This window comes from Chiloscyllium punctatum, chromosome 35 (genome assembly GCF_047496795.1).
Source record: "Chiloscyllium punctatum isolate Juve2018m chromosome 35, sChiPun1.3, whole genome shotgun sequence".
In the NCBI taxonomy this organism is placed as follows: domain Eukaryota; kingdom Metazoa; phylum Chordata; class Chondrichthyes; order Orectolobiformes; family Hemiscylliidae; genus Chiloscyllium; species Chiloscyllium punctatum.
The window spans coordinates 39,241,596-39,258,647 of NC_092773.1; the positions used below are offsets into that span (position 1 = coordinate 39,241,596).

General features: G+C 41.9%; 1 non-coding gene across 1 annotated transcript; it reads right to left on the bottom strand.

Annotated features, from left to right (window-relative positions):
* Window positions 1-15,474: 15,474 nt before the first annotated feature.
* On the bottom strand, window positions 15,475-15,548 carry trnat-agu (transfer RNA threonine (anticodon AGU)). The gene has a single exon. It is a non-coding gene; the product is annotated as a tRNA-Thr (tRNA).
* Between the last annotated feature and the right edge of the window lie 1,504 nt (window positions 15,549-17,052).

Here is a 17,052-nt window from a genome sequence, read left to right on the forward strand (position 1 = left end):
GTAACAGCCAGATATCGTGTTACATATCGGCACCAATGATATAGCCTGGGAAAAGATTGAGGATATAAAAAAATGATTTCAGGGAGTTAGGGTGGAAGCTGCAGAGCAGGACGAACAGAGTAGTGTTCCTGTGTTTACTACCGGTGCCACGAGATAGTGAGGCGAGGGACAGGGAGCAGGCGCAGCTTAACAAGTGGCTGTGCAGCTGGTGAAGGAGGGAGTGCTTCAGATATCTAGATCATTGGGATGCCTTCTGGGGAAGGTGAGACATGTACATGAAGGACGGCTTGGCACCTGAACTGGAAGGGGAGCAATATCCTGGGTGGAATTTCCTCGAGTGGTTTAGGAGGGTTTAAACTAGTATGGCAGGGGGGTGGGAACATGAGCTATATAACGGTGGTGAGAGTTGATGGAGATGAGGCAATAGCAAGAGGTAGCAGAGCCAGTGGGAAGGAATTTCCTGGGAAAGAACCAAAGGATCAGTTAAAGTGTGTTTGATTAATGCAAGCAGTATCAGGAATAAAAGTGGTGAGCTTAGAGGATGGATCAGTACTAGGTGCTATGATGTTGTGGCCAAGCAGGGACGTGGGTTTCTCAGGGGCAGGAATGGATGCTGGATGTTCCATAAATTAGAACAATTAAAAATAAGAGGGAGAGGAAAAGCAGTGGGGATGTAGCACTGGCTAATCAGAGAGGGTTCCACAACTACAGAAGTTAGGAGTGTCGAGGAGGGTCTGCCTACTGAGTCAGTATGGGTGAAAATTAGGAAGAGTAAGGGAGCAGTCACCTCATTAGGGTTTTACTGCAGCCACCCCCCCCCCACCCCCCACCACCACCACCCCCCATAGCAGCAGAAAGATTGAGGAAAGCATAGGTCGGCAGATTTTGGAAAAGTGTGAATGTAGTAGGGCTGTTGTAATGGATGACTTTAACTTCCCCAATATTGATTGGAAGGTCCTTCGAGCAGATTGTTTGGAAGGAGCTATTTTTGGTAAGGTGTGTTCAGAGGGTTTCCTAACTCACTACGTTGACAGACCGACAAGGGGAGAGGCCATTTTGGATTTGGTGCTCAGCAATGAGCCGGGCCAGGTGTCACATCTTGCGGTGGGAGAGCATTTTGGTGATAGTGACCATAACTGCCTCACATTAGACATAGCTATGGAGAAGCAGAGAAGCAGGCACATTGGGAGGATATTTGATTGGGGAAAATGAAACTATGATGTTATAAGACGTGAGTTGTGAAGCATGTATTGGGAGCAATTGTTCCATGCATAGGGCACGATAGACATGTGGAGACTGTTTAAGGAAAAATTGCTTCCTCAGAGATCAAACTAGATTAGTTTGCGCATGTATTCATTGGAATTTGTAAAATTGAGAGAAGACCCTGATGAGGAAAATAAATATAAGATTATCTGTGGTCAAGACAGGATAGTTATCAAAAGATTATACCCCCTTGCGGTAGATTCTGTGACCAGAGAAATTATCTTCAGCTTAAAAGATCCCAATTTATGACAGAGATAGCGAAAACTTCTTCCCGCAGAGAGCAATGAGTGAAAGGGTTTTCCTAGATGTGTCTATAGTCAGAGTCAAGTGTGATGGGGGGGGGGGGGGGGGGGCAGATTTCCAAGTACTAAAGGAATGAAGGATTACGAGAATAAGAATGAGAGGTGCATGTGAGAATGCAGTGATTAATATAGTTAAAAATCACACAACACCAGGTTATTGTCCAACAATTTAAATTGGAAGCACACTAGCTTTCGGAGCGACGCTCCTTCATCAGGTGATTGTGGAGGGCTCGATCGTAACACAGAATTTATAGCAAAAATTTGCAGTGTGATGTAACTAAAATTATACATTGAAGAATTGATTGTCTGTTTAGCCTTTCATCTGTTGGAATACTGAATCTGTTCATCTGTACTGAAACAGTTGATTGGAAACTGTCATAAACAGGTAAGAAAATAAAGAAATATGATACTATGTCCCTGAAATATAGAAAAGGACTAATCATTCAAGAAAATTTAGTTTGACTCATCAGAAGATGAAATCTCATTTTCATAGAGGCAATGTTAGGACAGCGGTGACATTTACAAACTTTAATCAAAACACCTCTCTCTCTTCTAAACTCCCATGAAACGAGATGCACATTCCTCATAAAATAGCTCATACATGCCTGGCATGAATTAACTACATTTTCTCTGGAATGTTGTCATAGCAGGAACATAAAAAACAGAATTAATTAGCAAAACTGCACAGGAGATTCATGATGTGATCTCACTGATATCATACATTTCTATAGCTTAATACCTTTACACTCATGTACATAACACAGTCCATACAGTCATTGGGGGATATAGACTGTTTATTTTATCCTGCTCTCCGGTTACTTTGACAATCATTGTGGTGGAAATCACCACATCATTACTATTGTTCGAACCTTATTCCAACCATCAAATACATGATTTAACTAACGAGAATATGTCATTATAAAATCATTTCTCTTTCTGCCTCCAAGTGGGATCCAGGCTCCATTGGAGCTTTGCAATCTTGTCAGTGGTGAGTATGCTTTTGATCCACCTCCAGTCAATGACTGACTCTGGACCAATGAATCTGCAGCACTTAGTCTTCCACTTTTCACAGATGTGAGTTTCTGGTCAAATTTGACGTCTAATAACACAACCACGTAATTCGACCACCATTCCATTCCCAACCTCTGTCCATGTCTCAGTTCCTCGACGACTGAAACATGCATGCATGTCGTATGGATAACTGTAGTATCAGTTATTCCAATACTTGTCTCAACGACATTTCACCCAACCTCGAAAAAACTTCAGCTCATCCATAACTTTGCTGCCTGGGCCCCCAATTACTCAGAGTCCTGTTCAGCCACTACTTCTGCCCTCATTGACCTACACTGGCTTTCAATGTTCTCAGGCTTCCATATTAATATTCCCTGCATTTCTAGGGTCAATCTAATGTGTCACTCCACAAATGAGTCACATTCCGACATCATATTCACACTTACTCTGAATCCTTTCCTTTCCAGAATTATCTATACTTTTTGAGTGAATGGCCTTTTTCTTTATTTATCTTCTTGACATGAATGTGAACTTTGTAGAGTGGTGCTAGCGTTATGAAGTTCAGAACCAACGAAATGGTATCACTTGTGCTGCACTCACTTCTGTTGTATACAAATTAGCTCTCTGTTGAATATAGCATTTGAGTCATTTTGACGCACGTATTTGCAAGTTGTTGTGATTCTGTTATTTGGTTGTCTGCTTGTCAATGTGAGCGAAATAAGGAGGCCCCCTTCCTGGCTGCGAACCCGTCCCCCTCAGCTTCGATGATTGGCAAGAAACAGTCGTAAAGCAGAAGCAGAGTTTTGTTTGAATTATTAATTGATTAAATTGAGCTGTGATAGTGGACGAAAGTGAAAGTCAGTTGATGAACAGCAGCGTATATGTGAAGAAGTATTACATAAAGTTCCGCAAAAAAAGTCAAAATAACTCACTGAGATGACAGATCATCCATGATTAACGAGTTTATGAGTTTCTAATTTTCCAAAAACAAAATTAACACCGTCTGATACTGAATTCAGTGTGATCTGAATGTAAGTTAAGCGAAGCTTGGGAATTTACAGATGCTGCGTACATAACGAATCTTGTTATACAGTATGACCAATAAATTAAGCAGAAGTTGCAGACGGAGGAAGCTTTGTAAAAACAGTGGGTAACGGATCTGTTTATGAACTTAGCCATGCTGCTCTGTCTATCCATGTTATTGATCATTGGCTCGTCGGTCAAAAAATGTCAGGGAACCTCCATATAATTCAGCGTCAAACAATGCGTTAATTTGCGTGCCACAGAATTCTTCATTCCAATGATCATTGCAAGATATTCTTCACACCTGTCCGACTAAATTTTGGGACGATTAATATTTCCTTTTCTGTATCCATCATCCGGTCGCGATAAAAACATTTCAATGTAAAATGCCTTGTGATATGGTCTCATACATGCACTGAAACGTATGGAAAATCTCAAGCCTCGCAGTATCTGTCAGAGAAAACAGAGTGACCCTTTCACGTACAGAGACCCATCTTCACAACAGAATAGTGTTTCGGCCAATTATATGACGGTATGAGGTTCAGTGTGAAGAACAATTCATCCAAGTTTCTTTTGTCAGCAGTATATAACTGGTTTATTATAAAGATCATCTTCCTCAACAAATATGCAACGACATCTGATGAACACTTGTGAATATGCAGATATGCTAATGTATGCACAATTCTGTAAAATACTGATGCATATGCACACACTGACACGACACAGCCATTTTGATATAGACATACACACTCACATACACATATTAAAACACATACTGACATAAACAAACATGCACATCGACATATTGACACAGATACCCCTACATGTGATACAGACATTAACAAACGCATTACCACACTTCGGCATAGATTTTACACTGTATGTACAGCGATAATATTTCGCTTAGGAATACATTGAAAGAATTGAAGACGAGTGAGTCAACTCAAGTAATGTATAAAGATCCAACAGAATCACTAAATTCAGCAGGACCTGAAGGCTACAATTTTATCTGTTATTTCTGTGGGAAAAGATTTCAAACGACAATGTGAGTGGTAAGGCGCCAACACACACACAGAATCTCTAAAGTGTGAGTGTTCCAGTGCACTGACCCCAGAAGTTATTTCACATTATCCAATTAACATTCTTTAAAAGATCTGTAGAGACGCCATCCGTTTTCTGTGGGTAAGGGGAAGGATTCAACAGGTCATCCAACTTGGAGACATGTAAGGAGATATGCAACATGGAAATGTACGGATTGTGGGAAGGATTACAACTGCTCAGAGCAGCTGGTGATGATAAGCTGCCTTCCGGAAACTTTGTTGCCCGTGTGCTATCAGGAGACCCACATTGTAAAGGAGGGGAAATCCAGAATTTCGAGACTGACAGGAGAGGAATGGCAAAATATTTCCAGGTCAGGATGATAACTGGTTTGTTCGGTTTTCCTACCTACCCTTTTCATTTGAGATGGAATTCGTTGTGAATGTGAAAGATACGGTTTAAAGAGGCTTGGTGAATTTCTGCAGTGTATCTTGTGGATGGTATAACATGCATGTCTTAGTCTTTGTTGGTGTACGAAATTGATCTGGGTCGATGTTGTGTCAGTCATGCGGTGCTGATCAATTTTGCTGTTCTGTTCTGGGTGCTGTTGAGCTTTGCAATTTTGTTGGATCTGCAGTCAGGAGTCCTCAAGAAGGTCCTGACTGAAATATTTCTTGCGACTTGGATGCTGCCTTACCCGCTGTGCGTCTCCTGCACCGTGCGTTATCAATACTGTACTCGGTCAGGCAAATAAGGAGTATTACTAACTTTTGTCTTGTAAAGGAATAAACGATAGGTGGGGAAAGAACCCAAAGAAGGAGAAGAAAAGTTGGCCAAAGATCTGGCTAGGAGAGTGGAAATCGCTTAATGGAGACAGTTAGTGAGTATTCGTAGGTGGTGTGTCATGGCAGGCAGTCTGATAGATCGGCTTCAGGGAACAAAGAATTTTATTACTTGCTGGATAAATTCCGCACTCTGATTTATCTTGTGGCCGCATAACGCTGTTGCAATTAATTTCTCATAGAGACTAGAACTTTTACCGCAAGGAGAGAGCTCTTTTGTCATTGTTGCCAATGTCAGGCATCAAGCGCCTCTCAACTCTCATCCCATTTTCCAGATCTTATTCTGCAGCTTTCTGCGCTGTAGTGCTTAAAGTGGTAATCGTTTTCATTTTAAAAAAATCCAGTTCCAGTAAAATGCTATTACCACACACATATTTCTCTCAACTCCCTTCACCGCCTTCCGCATGGAATCTTCCCTCCAGGTGCATTCTGCCTTTACGCCCAACACTGCCCCACATAGCACCGTGGAAATTTCCCCTGCAATTGCTGAAGATGTGAAACATGCATGCGTAAAAATATCAGAAATAGGAGCAGGGGTTATCCCTCCAGCCCTGCGAGCCTGCTCCGCCATTCAATCCGTTCATGGCTGATCATTTCGAGCGCTCAGATCCAGTTACCCGTCTTCTCGGGGTATCCTTGCCATCCTTTATTGTTCAAAAATAAGATCATATCCTTAAAAACGTTTAATGAAGAGGCGTCAACTACTCGGCTGAGCAAAGAATTCCAATTTTGAAAGTGGGGACTGCAGATGTTGGAGATGAGAGCTAAGAGTGTCGTGCTGCAAAACGCGCAGAGGGTCAGACAACATCCAATGAGCAAGAAAATTGACATTTCGGGCAAAAGCTCTTCATTGGGAATCAAGGATTCCAAAGAGTAGCAGTCCTTTGGTTAAAAAAGTTCCTACTCAATTCAGTGCTGAATCTGTTCCCTCTAATCTTGAGGCTATGCCGTCGTGTCCAAATTTCACCCGCTCGTGGAAACATCCTTTCTACTTCTACCTGACCTATTCCTTTCAAAGTTGTACATATTTCTATAAGATCTTTCCTCATTCTTCTGAATTCCAATGAATATAATCTCAATCTCATCAGTGTGTCCTCATACCCCAATTCCCCCAACTCCGGCAAAATCCCAGTGATCTTCTTCTGCACCCCTTGCAGTACCAGTACAGTCTTTGTCAAGTAAGGAGACCAAACTCCCTCTCATTACTCTAAGCAATGTCCTCACCATCACCCTGTACAGGTGCAACATAACCTCCCTTCTATTAAACTTAAGCTCTTTAGAAATGAAATATAACGTTTCATTTGCCTACCTAATTACTTGTACCTGTAGACCAAATCTTTGTGATGACTGCAAAAAGACACCCATGTCCCTATGCACAGCAGCATGCTTCAACATCTTAGTAGACAATTAATAACCCTTTTTACTCTAAGTCTTACCAAAATGGATGACTTCACATTCCATCTGCCACACCTTTGCACACTCAGCCAATGTTTCTATATTCCTCTACAATGTTACACAGTCCTCTGCACACTGTGCTCTGCCATTCATCTTCGTTTCATCTGTCATGTTCGACGTACTAAACGTTGTCCCAAAATCCAAATCATTAATATAAATTGTGTTCGATAAGGTTCCCGACAGTGGTCTATTGTGCAAAATGCGAAAAGAACGGGATTGTGGGGGATATAGCAGTTTGGAACAGGAATTGGCTTGCTGAAAGAAGACAGAGTGTGGTTGTTTATGGGAAATGTTCATCCTGGAGTCCAGTTACCAGTGATGTACCGCAAGTGTCGGTGTTGGGACAACTGCTGTTCATCATTATTGATAAGCGACCTGGAAGAGGGTGAAGAAGGATGGGTTAGTAAATTTGCTTACAGCACTAAGGTTGGTGGAGTTGTGGACAGTGACAAAGGATGTTGTAGGTTACACAGAGACATAAATAAGCTGAAGAGCTGGGCTGAAAGGTGGCAAATGGAGATTAATGCCGACAAGTGTGACTTGATTCACTTTGGTCCGTTTGACCTGAATGCCAAATACTGGGCTCATGGTAAGAGTATTGGTAGTGTAGATGAGCAGAGAGATATCGGTGTTCAGGTACACAGATCCTTGAACGTTGCCTCACAGGTGCGGCCGCACTTGGATTATTGTGTACAATGCTTGTCACCGCATGATAAGAAGGATGTGGACGCTTTGGAAAGGGTGCAGAGGACATTTACTAGGATATTGCCTGGTATGGAAGGAAGGACTTACTAGGAAAGGCTGAGAGACTTGAGGCTGTTTTCGTTCGGGAGAAGAAGGTTGAGAGGTGACATAATAGAGACATATAAGATAATCAGAACGATAGATAGGGTGGACGGGGAGAGCCTTTTTCCAAGTATGGTTAGGGCGAGCACAAGGGGGCATAGATTTAAATTGAGGGGTGATAGATATAGGACATTTGTCAGATGTAGTTTCTTTATTCAGAGAGTAGTAAGGATATGGAATGCTTCAACAGCAACGGTAGTATATTCACCAACTTTAAGTTCTTTTTTTATCATTGGTCAAGCATATGGACGAACATGAAATAGTGTAGGTTAGATGGGCTTCAGATTGGTATAACAGGTCGATGCAATATCGACGCCCGATGGGCCGTAATGTTCTATATGTAATGCGCTGTAATGCTCTATATGTGCTGTATGTTCTGTGTAAGTAATTGCAGTCCCAAAACCCATCACTGAGGCACACCAATACTCACTGATTGCCAGCCAGAAAGTACTCATTTATTGTCAATTTTGCTTCCTGTTATTTAACCAATCCTCTATCCATGCTTTTACCCGACCACTAAAATCATGCATCATTACCTTATGCATCAGCCTTTTGTAGGCACCTTGTCGAAGGCCTTTTGGAAATCTCGTTGTATCATACCCACTGAGTCCCCGTTGTCCACCATACTTGTATTGTCTTCATAGAATACCAAATGATTTGTCAAGCATGACCTGCCTTTCATGAATCCATGCTGTGTCTGTTCAATCTCTATCGCAGTGACCTTTTATCCTTCGTTGATAATCGATTCAAGCACCTTCTCTTCTACAGAGATTAAGCTAACTGGTCTATAATTCTCCCTCTTGTCTACCTCCCTTTTTTAAAGCAGTGGCGCCAGATATTAAAGCAGTGGCGCCAGATTTACTGTCTTCCAAACTTCTCAAATTGCCCTAGAGACCAGCGAATTTGAAAAATTACTGCCAGTGCACCTGTTTTTTCCCCCGCCGATCCTTTAGCACCCTGGAATGCCTTCCATTAGGGCCAGCAGACTGTCTATCCTGAGCTGCATTAGTTTGCCCAACGCTCATTTTTCCATAATAAAGATTGTTTCCAAGTCCTCACCGACCTCTGTCTCTTTGTCAATTACTGGCATGTGTTAGTGACTTCCGCTGTGAAGAACGGTACAAAAGACCTGTTCAATGACTCAGTCATTTCATCACTAACTAACTCATAACTAAATGCCTAAGGGCCAACGTTCACCTTAACCACTCTTTTTCTTTTTTTTGGTTGAAACTTCTGCTAAATATATTATATTCTGTACTAGTTGGTTTTTTTTACATCTTGTTCTTTCTTACGATTATTTACATCACTTTTTGTGGCTTTCTTTTGACCTTGAAGGCTTTTAAAATCTTCCAGGTTCATGCTGATTTCGACCACATTGTATGCCTTCTCCATGAATTTGATAGTCTCCCGTTTATCTTGAGCCACCCATGGCGGATTGCACCTTTTCTTACAGTCCTTCCTTTTCATTGGAATATAATTTCGCTGAGCGGTTTGAAAAAATGTATTTGAAAGTTCAGCTCATCAGCTGGTTCACCATAAGTTTTTTTTTGTTTTCAGTCTACTCTAGCTAGGTCCGCACCATTCTATTATAGAGCCCCTTGGACATGCACAGGAATCTGGCATTGGCTTTTAAATTCACCCTATCTATCTGCATTATAAATTCAACCACACTGTGATCACTCCTTCCGAGAGGATCCTTAATGATGAGGGAATTAATAATGCCTGTCTCACGACGGAGGACCAGATCGACGATAGCTTGCGAACTCGTTACTTCTTTGGCATACTTCTCAGGTAAACCATCACGATTAAATCGAAGAAAGTCCTCCCCAACGCAATACTGACTGAGCAAGTTCGATACATCTACATGGCAGAGAAAGTGAGGACTGCAGATGCTGGAGATCAGAGTTGAAAATGTGTTGCTGGAAAAGCGCAGCAGGTCAGGCAGCATCCAAGGAACAGGAGAACTAACGTTTCGGGCCCGAAACGTCGATTCTCCTGTTCCTTGGATGCTGCCTGATCTGCTGCGCTTTTCCACGACACATCTACATGTTGATTAAAATCCCCAAATAAAGCAGCTGGCCCATTTTGACCGACATTGCTTCGTTCTTTGTTCATTGACCTCCCCAATGTAATCATTTATTTTGTGGTTTACAGACTACGCCTATTAGTGAAGTTTTCTTCGCAGAATTTCTAATTTACACCGAAATGAATTCAAACTCATTCTCCATCGAACCCATACCATCTCGCCTTGAAGTCGTCCTTGAATATCAGACTCTTCTGTCTGTCCTTCAGAATAGTCTGAAAACCTTGGATAGTTCAATTCCAGTCATGACCATCCTGTAACTATGTCTCCGTAATGGCAACTAAAACAAATTCATTAGTGATGAGTTGTGCCATTAACTCTTCATCTTTGTTCCAATTGCTACGATCATTTGGTAAACTGTCTTCATGATAGCTTTCTTACGTCATGATTTCCAACATCTGTCATAATGTCTCCTGAATGATCCTTGCTTTGTGCATTTTGTTTCCTCATCTGTCCATTTACGTCCTCCCTCCTCAGTATCCAAATGCCCAAATACACATTCAAGATGAAGCAACACTTTGCCTGCACTTCGCACAGCCCAGTATTGTGCATTCACTGCTCGCTATGTGGTTTCCACTATCTTGGGAAATGAAGTTTGGACTGACTGGCTGCTTTGCGGAAAATCCAAGCTCCGTCTTCAAGAAAGACCCTGAACTATCACTTCCGGGCCCTATTAACAGACAAGCCCGTTGCCTGGTCAACATCTTTGTCTCAGGCTTACTGCAGTGTTCCAGAGAAGCTCAGGACAAGCGTGAAGAACATCTTATTTTCCATTTGTGGATACTGCAACCTTCCGGACTCCATCAATTTCAAAATTTTTAGGGCGTGAACTCCTTCATGTCTTCGCCCCCTACCCCACACGCCACTCCTTGTTATCACATAGTCAGACATTGCACCACTATGTATGTTTAGTCACTAACCGTCTCCAATAAAAGCTACTCGCACTCCAAGCTAGATGGTTATTCATTAGTCTGTCCAATTATTCTACTCTCTCTTTGAGGTCTATACACACCTACCGTTTACTGATTACCCCAACCCCACCACCCTGTCTTCTGCATATAGGCCAAAGTTTTCTCGGTGCCAACATTTCTGACGATGGGACACTGGACCCGAAATGCTAACTCGTATTTATCTACTCAGTTGCGGCCAGACCTGCAAAGCTGTTCCAGCACCTTCTGTTTTTGCCCTGTTTGGAATCTGATACTGTGAATGATCGAGGAAGAACGGTAGTATGTGTGCCCCATTGGAAGCCTGAGATTGTCCATGCTCAGTGTTCCCCTGCACCGAAGACAGTATGCTGTTCCAGTTGAAAACTTCTGTTGTGGATTGATTCCAGTACAATGTGTGCCATAGGCATCAACTACTTACGGTAGTTAATATAGCAATCATGTGAATGGGATTTATACCGCAGTTCTGTCTTCAATGCGATGAACAACAGAGAGAGAAAAAAAATCCTCATATCAAATCTGAACAGACTGGAGTCTCCGCAGGAGGTGGAATTAAGTGACTGCATTTTGTTTTTGCAGATAGAGAACACTTGAACCCTTTCTCACTGTGACAATGTGCCATTGGGTATCAAAAATATAGGATTTGTAGGTGCAAAAGCTGAAACAGCATTTTCCATGTATAATACATGAATTATCTCCCTCCAGTGTGATAGTGCAGTTGTGTCAGTAAATGGGATAACTGAGTGAATCACGTTACAAATTCAGGTGGGGACAGTCCTTGTGTGGTAATATATAGTCACAGAAAGCAGGATGAGGGACTGAGGTTTTCTGGAGCCGTTTCAAATCGCAACTGAGACGGTATTGGAGATTTTGACAGGCTAAAATGAGACAAATCCCCAGCTCGGGATGGAGTTGTGTCTCACGTTGCTTTGTGAGAAAAGAGAGAAAATTACAGATGTTATGACCAATGTTTTACATTGCTTTGTGGAAACCTGGGAGTAGTTCGAGGACCGCAGGACAACTAATATATTTCCAGTTTTCAATAAGGCTGGTAGAGATAATGCAGCGAATTACAGAGCCGTGAGTCGAGCATCACTCGTAGGGAAACATGTGGAGAAACCTCTTAAGGAGAAAACTAATTTCAACTTTTCCAGACAAAGTTTGACCAGCGAGAGTCAGCATGGTTTTGTCAGAGGAGGTCATGCATGACAGATCAGATTAAATATATTTTAGGGAGTGCTCAAAGATGGAAACGAGCGTAGTAAGTTGATTTTGTTTATGAGGATTTTTGAAAGACTTTGACAAGATCCCACACCGGAGACTGGTGAGAGCGTTAAAATAAAAGTGATTCAGTGTCACGTGGTAAGTTCGATGCAAACTTATTTGGGTTCCTGGAGACAAAGTATGGTGCTGTTTCTGTAACGTGGAGCTGGTATTCAGTGGTCTACCACAAGGATCAATGTTTTGTTCCTTAATGTTGTGATTGCACATAAAGAATGTGTAAATAATTTGGGGGAGATAATAAGAAAATTTGAGGAGGATATGAAGATTGGCAAAGTGGTTAACAGTGAGGAAGACCGTCTTAGGTTCCAGGTTTTTGGACGTGGATTTGTCAAATGGGCAGATATTGGGAGCTGAAAATACCAATAAAAACATCAGGCGATGCATTTTGTAAGTAACACGTCATGGGAGTACTCAAAGAAAGTTAGAGGAGTGGGACAGCCAAAGGAACAGAGTGACCTTGCATGTGGCTCCACAGAGTCGTGAAGGCAGCAGAATATAGTAGTTAAGAAGACAAGCACGACATTATAAGTCACAGCAAATACTATGACAGCAGGAAAATTCGTGTCACATGGAGAAAAGTTCGTGAAGAAAGCATTTGGCACACTTGTCTTCATTAGTATGAACATCGATTATTGGAGTTCACAGGTCATGTTGTGGCTGTAAAGAATATTAATGAGGCCACACTTAGAAGACTGCTGACAATTCCAATCACCTTCAACAGGAAAGGTGTTGTAAAACTTGAAAGTGTGCAGAGAATATGTACAAGGTTGTTGCAGTGTCGATACAGCTTGAGTTTTAAAGAGAGTGTTTGAGCAGGGGCTTTTTCCCGGCAGTGTTCCAGGCTGGTATGTAACCTTCTCGACGTTTATAAAATCATGATGAGGGGTGGATAGGTGACTGGCCCAGGTCTTCTTTTAACCCAGGATGGTGGAGTTCAAACCGAGAGGGCTCAAGTTTAACGTGTTTCACACGCAAACACTAAACAAAGGACAAAGAGTGATATTTGTATTTTCCAACAGGCTTCATTTCAGCTTAATCTTCGATTTAAAACAATGAGCATCTTCTTGGTGAATGTAGTTTGGATGTTAAACCGTGAATCGAACGTTAAAGTTATTAATATTGTATGATGTCGTGATGAGGAATCTTATGCGTAAAGTATTGACCCATGAAGAATGAAGTACAGAATGACATGTCTGTCAGTAACATTCAATAATGAACCTTTAATTTAAATGAGATGTTGCAAGACTTTGAAATGCAGAGTCGTCTGGCTGTCCTGCTTTATGAATCAAATTGACATGGTCTGCAAGGGTAGAAACTGATGAGCAACACAAAAAGCTTTTTTTCATTTGTTCAGCAATGGCTGGACCAACATTTATTTCCCCAATCCTATCACCACTTGAGACAGTGAACGCCTGAGCGAAAAACTGCACTTCATATTTTTTTTGGAGAAACTACATGTAGCAGTTTTTAAACTGCTGCTTTCTCATTTCCTGCTCCCAATTTAATGTTCAACTATTCAGAGAATGCAAAGTTTCTCCAGCAATTATTGCCTGTGTTTCAGATTTCCACCATCCACAGTTTGTTTTTATACAGTAATCTGGATGATCTGATTCATTTGAGCAATAGAATGTTTAAAGCTGTCAATCAGGAGACAGAAGAATCAAACTGAGTGGCGGTAAGTTCATGATTAATTTTCCGAAGCAGATGAGCTGAGGGGGGATACAGACAAAATGTGTGGTGCACGTCAAGCAGCATCCGGGGAGCAGGAAACTCGTTCTTTCACGTAGAAGCTGTTCATCAGGAATGCTCGAAACGTTGACTCCCATGCTCCTCAGATGTTGCATGACAGGCTGTGCTTTCCCAGTGGTACACTTATTGACTTTGATCTCCAGCATCTAAAGATATCAATTTCTGCTGAGGTGCGGTACAGTCAGGTACTGTTCCTGAGATGTAATAAGCTGGTTGTAATGATAGAGTGGATATCTCGTTGGAAACTTATCTGGAGTTGGAAACTTATTATTCTCCCGCTCCCATTCTGCCAAATTGATGGAGCCTGTTATTACAGCCAGTCAATTTGACAATTGTGCATTTGGCAGGTCACGGAAACGTGTTTTCCCATATATTGTCGAGACTCGAAAAGCATAGGGATACGTTCGGTCTTGAGTCGTCTAGTTCCTGAATTTAAAAGTGGTTTTGCAAGTTTTCACCTGTATAGTCAGTGTCGTGTATATTTGACTTTTAGAATGCTAAACAGTTTTTTTGAGGGGTTTTAAAAATGAAGCCATCAACAGACTACTGAGTTTCATTTTTCTTTGATGGTGTAGATCTAAACGAAAAAAAACGTGAATTGTTGGAGAAACTCATCAGGCCTGGCAACATCTGTCGAGACAAACCGAGTTAAAGTTTCAGATCGACAGAACACGTCAGTTATACACTTCCTTACTGTAATGCTCGGAAAATAATCAGTCTTATCTGTCGACTCAGGATATTTATCAAAAAAACTCAATGGCTCACAGATGTCACCTTTAAAAATATAAAAGGACTTTATTGGCTGTAATGCTGCCTCCGTTGCTCTCAGCTGGTAAAAGGCTGTGCTTAAATGATTGCCTTTTCTCGTTTCCTTCCTGTCAGTTTGCAGCAATGTCTAATGGAGAATTGTTTCTTTCAGTATCTAACTCAGCACGTATCTACATTTGTCTCTCTTTGTCTCTGTGTATCCACCTCACCCTCTTTCTTTTTCACATTCTCCAACACTCTGTCTGTCCATACAGCTCATTACCTATTTATGCTCGATAAAAAGTCTGACATTTCGGGACAGTTTGAGTGTGCAGCTGATGAGAAGTTTTTTGCTCATTGACTGGAGTGTGCAGATCTGGCCTCACATTCTCTGGATAATGTGTCTGTCAATTCGATCTCAGGTCAGGCGACTTTTCTTCCTCAATCATTTGTGACTGTTTCGAATTCAAAGTAGAATTCTGAATCCACCATAAGAAAAAAACACGCAAGTATACTACAACTAAAGAATCCCAACGATGTATATACTGTTGGTTTAAATGAATGATGGTTGACATCAGAGAATGAGAGTGATCAGCTGGTGGTGTCTCCGTCATTACCACAAAGTTCTCTGGCAAATCCGCAACACCTCCTGCGTAATCTCGTTATTCCGACCAAACTGGGAATGAAGGAAGGGGAAAAAGAGGAAAAAAAGCTTGTTGAATAACGGAAAGAAACCACAGACTTAATTGATAGTTCGGAACTAAGTTTAACAGCCACTGTTGTAACTTAACCTGGATCTCCAAATGTCCAAGTCGACACTGACTTGGTTAACACGGCATTTGTAAAGAGTTGAAACACCAGGATCAAATACTTATGCAACAAACAGGCACCGCTGGGAATTGAACCCAGGATCGCCTGTTTACTAGACAGGCGCTTTAACCAACTAAGCCACGGCGCCGCACGTTTGATTCATTTGCACATCCATACGTGAAGTTGGTTAACCACTTTTTCACAGGACTTGGAAATGTGTTTTCGGAATAATGTTGTTCACAGAGAATTGCAATCAGTCCTCGAATTTAAAAATTCAGACAGTTTACAGTTGAACATTCTACACTGAAAAGGCATAGAAAAAGATAATCTCCCCTTGCATTAATTTCAAACTGATACCTTCACCTGTTTAAACTGACAGGAGAAAGAGGATGTGTTCATCCTCTCCGTGCCCATGAAGCACGTTAATACACACAGAGGAGACCTCAACAAGAGGAACAAGGTCATTGTGGAGATTTGACGAGGTGTAATATATAAGTAATTGTAAACATTGGGCAGTAAAAGTTGACCGATTGGCACTGACATTGAGTCTTGCACCACCAGTTCCACTCGCACTTCCTGCCTCATGCCTCCCAGACATCATTGCCAATCACTTGATTTCACTGTCCTGCTCCACTTCTCAACTTATTTCCAAACGATTGCAGATGTCTGATAGGAACCTTCAAATTTTAGAAACGTTTTCCTGGAATATAGTCGTCACTCAATGGGATAGTATTCAGTTCATATCCCGAATTACCACAGTGATGGAGGGGATGAGTTACTTTGCTGAACCTTGCTACTCCTCAGCACGGACACACAACCATTAGACCGATGGGAGGGGGGTGAGTTCCAGTATTTACACACAGCGACACTGAAGGATCAGCGAGATACTTCCAAATCAGAAAGGTGATATAATCGTAGGGGGATTTGCGGTGGTAGTTTCCCATGTATATGCTGCCATTGTGCTGATAGACGGATGGAAAGATTCACTGGACCAAGTCTGGCAGGATCCAGGTGTGTGCTCTGCACGCAAGCAGGAATTAGCTTTCCTTCGAATAATTCAGAAAACGAGAAAGGTGTCTTCATTATCTGTGTGGGGATTATATCCAGGTCTGTGTGATGTAAACTCCGACTCCAAAGCAGGGACCTCCAGTGATGCTGACCGTAAACCTTGTGACATGACTTGTACACAGTCTTGTGTCTGTCGTTGACGCCATAACCAACTTCAGCAGCAAAGTTGCATTCTCCAAGTTTAGAAACAGTTCATATTATCGCCTTGTGTTTCAATGTGAAATAAACAGCTATGATAATGTGATGTTGTTCAGCAGATGTACTGCAGGAAGGCACAGAACAGGCTGATGGTGACAGGGCCTCGTTTTGACGCGCTGGCCTCCAGTGAGCGGGCGGCACCAATCAGCGAACCGTTCAACTCGTCTTATTCTTAATCCGGGGCTAGAAATGAACAGAGTTTTCTCGCTGAACTTGTTCAGGCTCTTGAAGGGAAGAACCCTTGACTCAAATTATGAAAGTACATTTTACAGAAGTGGATCATGAATCGTGTAGTGGCTGTGAATACAACAATGGAAACTTTCAGCAGAGATGCTGACAACGCTGAAGGGGGCACTTGAAGACAAATGTGTTTCCTTTACCAGGGA